Source organism: Scylla paramamosain, chromosome 10, assembly GCF_035594125.1.
Source record: "Scylla paramamosain isolate STU-SP2022 chromosome 10, ASM3559412v1, whole genome shotgun sequence".
Taxonomy (NCBI): Eukaryota; Metazoa; Arthropoda; class Malacostraca; order Decapoda; family Portunidae; genus Scylla; species Scylla paramamosain.
Genome location: NC_087160.1, coordinates 9817501 through 9820000, shown reverse-complemented (window position 1 = coordinate 9820000; position 2500 = coordinate 9817501). Strand labels below are relative to the sequence as shown.

At 43.2% G+C, this 2500-nt stretch overlaps 1 protein-coding gene across 1 annotated transcript in view; it reads left to right on the top strand.

The window, feature by feature from the left end:
• LOC135104216 (influenza virus NS1A-binding protein homolog) overlaps window positions 1–2500 on the top strand; it is a 32114-nt gene that overhangs the window by 526 nt on the left and 29088 nt on the right. The window contains exon 1 of the mRNA XM_064011350.1: window positions 1–244. This exon is cut by the window's left edge and continues 526 nt beyond it. The gene's annotated coding sequence lies outside the window, so the exon portion shown is untranslated. The remainder of the gene's footprint in view (window positions 245–2500) is intronic.

Sequence of the window (2500 nt, the reverse complement as noted above, 5' to 3'; positions counted from 1 at the left end):
CTGCAACAAAGGAATCCTGGAGGGCCACAGCTTTCCCAGGCTGGCGCTTTTATTCTTTCGGTTTCTGAACAACATGGACGTTTTCCCCCGTGGTTCTCTAGCACGAGGTGGTGAGGACGTCAGCCACCGGCGCCACAACTCACCTGAAAACGCGAGAACGCTACCATCAGGCCCGCGGCTCGCCACCCCCACCGCCGCCACCAGCATTAGCTTCACCCGCATCCCGCCCCATTCCTGTTGTCTGGTGAGTAGGGATACCGTTCTGTGTAGCTTCAAACAATCACATTTACTATACTGTGACTAGTATAAAGTCCCATATGTCTTAATGCTAGAAGAGGAAGTTGAGGTCAAACCGTAAAAGGGTTAACTTATTTTGTAGTCTTACTGACAGAAGCCTTACTGTGTGTGTGCCCCGCCTTCCCCAGTCCCCTCGCCCCCACCAACTGGAAGATGTAGGACGAGAGAGTTTAGGCATTACCGGTGTTTTGACTGCAATCACATCTATTATATTTGCTCAGACGAAAGGGATGGTACTACGTACTCTGCTTTAGAATTTTAAGTTGCGAGGAACACGAATAGTATAAATAAACATAACGGAATAGGTGAGCGTATCAGAGTAAGGTTGTGAGGGGTATGTACAACTGGTGCGGCAGACGAGATGAGTTCACACACACACACACACACACACACGAATTGGCGATATTGGTCTTGACATTTATTATTTGTTCTTCACCGGTTTACCACGTATGTCTGCATCCCTCCTCCCCCCACTCTCTCTCTCTCTCTCTCTCTCTCTCTCTCTCTCCTCTCTCCTTCTCTCTCTCTCTCTCTCTCTCTCTCTCTCTCTCTCTCCACGTCATACGTCTCCGTTACGTTATCAAAACATCGAATTGATCTCGTTATCCATTGAACCAGGTATTATAGTGACTAGCCAGTCATTGTTAGCTAATCAAACTACTAATCGGTCTATGAATTAGATGATCAGTCAGCCGTTCAGTTAATCTGCCATCTAGACTATCTGTAATTCAGTTTTATTGGTCCTTGTGTACAGAAGTCTCCCTAAACTGCTCGCAAGCTAGACAGGCAGGCAGGCAGTTTGGCAGCCAGCTGAAACTTTGCTGGACTGGAATCAAGGCAGAGAAAAGGGAGAGGGGAAAACAAGTGGGCCGCCCGGCTCTGATTTTTTTTTTTATTTTTTATGACAAGTAGACCACCATTCAGGGTGTGTGCATGTGTGTGTGCATGACGACGACAGCGATTTCCATTACACACACACACACACACACACGTATGTTTCAAGGATAAATAAACCTACGGGAAATATTCATCGTGTGTTTATACTTGAATGTACTGGATTAGCTTGCGTAGCTTCGAGGTGCATCATTACAAGGCTAAGATGTTTAAAGCCCAGCCAGTGTGTCTGGGTGCATCGGGAAGGCCCCAGGAACACTGATAATTGCTGCATATCTTCATTACTATTATAGTATTCTTTATTTCCCTCCATAGGAATGAAAAACAGAGCGAGTCTTAATAAATACAGCGTGTACTTGGGTGATGAAATACTGAAACGTTAGTGATTCTGGTGTTATGGGATTGGCGATTTTGTTTGGGATTATTAGTATTTTCAGTGTAAAGACAAATGATGGATGTTATAACGGTAAGAAGAATGGACTCGAAGTATTGGAGTAGACTCTGTAATGAGGCTATTAGTGGACAGTCAATACGGACTTTAAGAGAGGGAAAAAAGAAAAAAAATGTATGGATAGGAATGATAGATGGACTTAGTGCCCACATGTACGTAAATTGTAAATGTAAAGACTAGCATGTGTAAGCCTACTGGCTTCGTGTAGCACACCATATGCTTGCATGTTATGATATTTTATTTTATTTTTTGTAATCCATATTACATCGGATATTTTTATTCTGTTCTATTTGTTTTTGTTTGAGTGAAATTGTTCATCGGTCTTCATATGCTTTATAAAACTTTAAGCTCAGCCTCGTAATTGATTAGTGACTAAATGACATACTAGAACATAAAGAATCACGACTACAACCCTCCTAAAGCTACCAGTCTTGGCATGAATTATTTGTGGTGTCAATAGACGGGGTTCGCATGTCAGATGAGGGAGGCCGGTACAGGTGGCCCAAGGTAACTCCCTCAAGGTGAGTTGCATAATAAGAATGTACTTGAAGTACCATCTACAGAGATTGCTATTGCCTGTTTGTATTAACTGTTTTGAGCGGCTTAGCTAGGGAAGCGTTTGTGTGTGAGAGAGAGAGAGAGAGAGAGAGAGAGAGAGAGTGAGAGAGAGAGAGAGAGAGAGAGAGAGAGATTCATGTCAAGTTTAGGGTTTGTATTTTAGCCGTAAAAATAAGTAGTACTCGAGAAGAATTAAGGTTATTAGGCTAAGTTTAAGGATCTCTAAGGATCTAGTGATTCTCTCTCTCTCTCTCTCTCTCTCCTCTCTCTCTCTCTCTCTCTCATCTCTCTCTCTCTCTC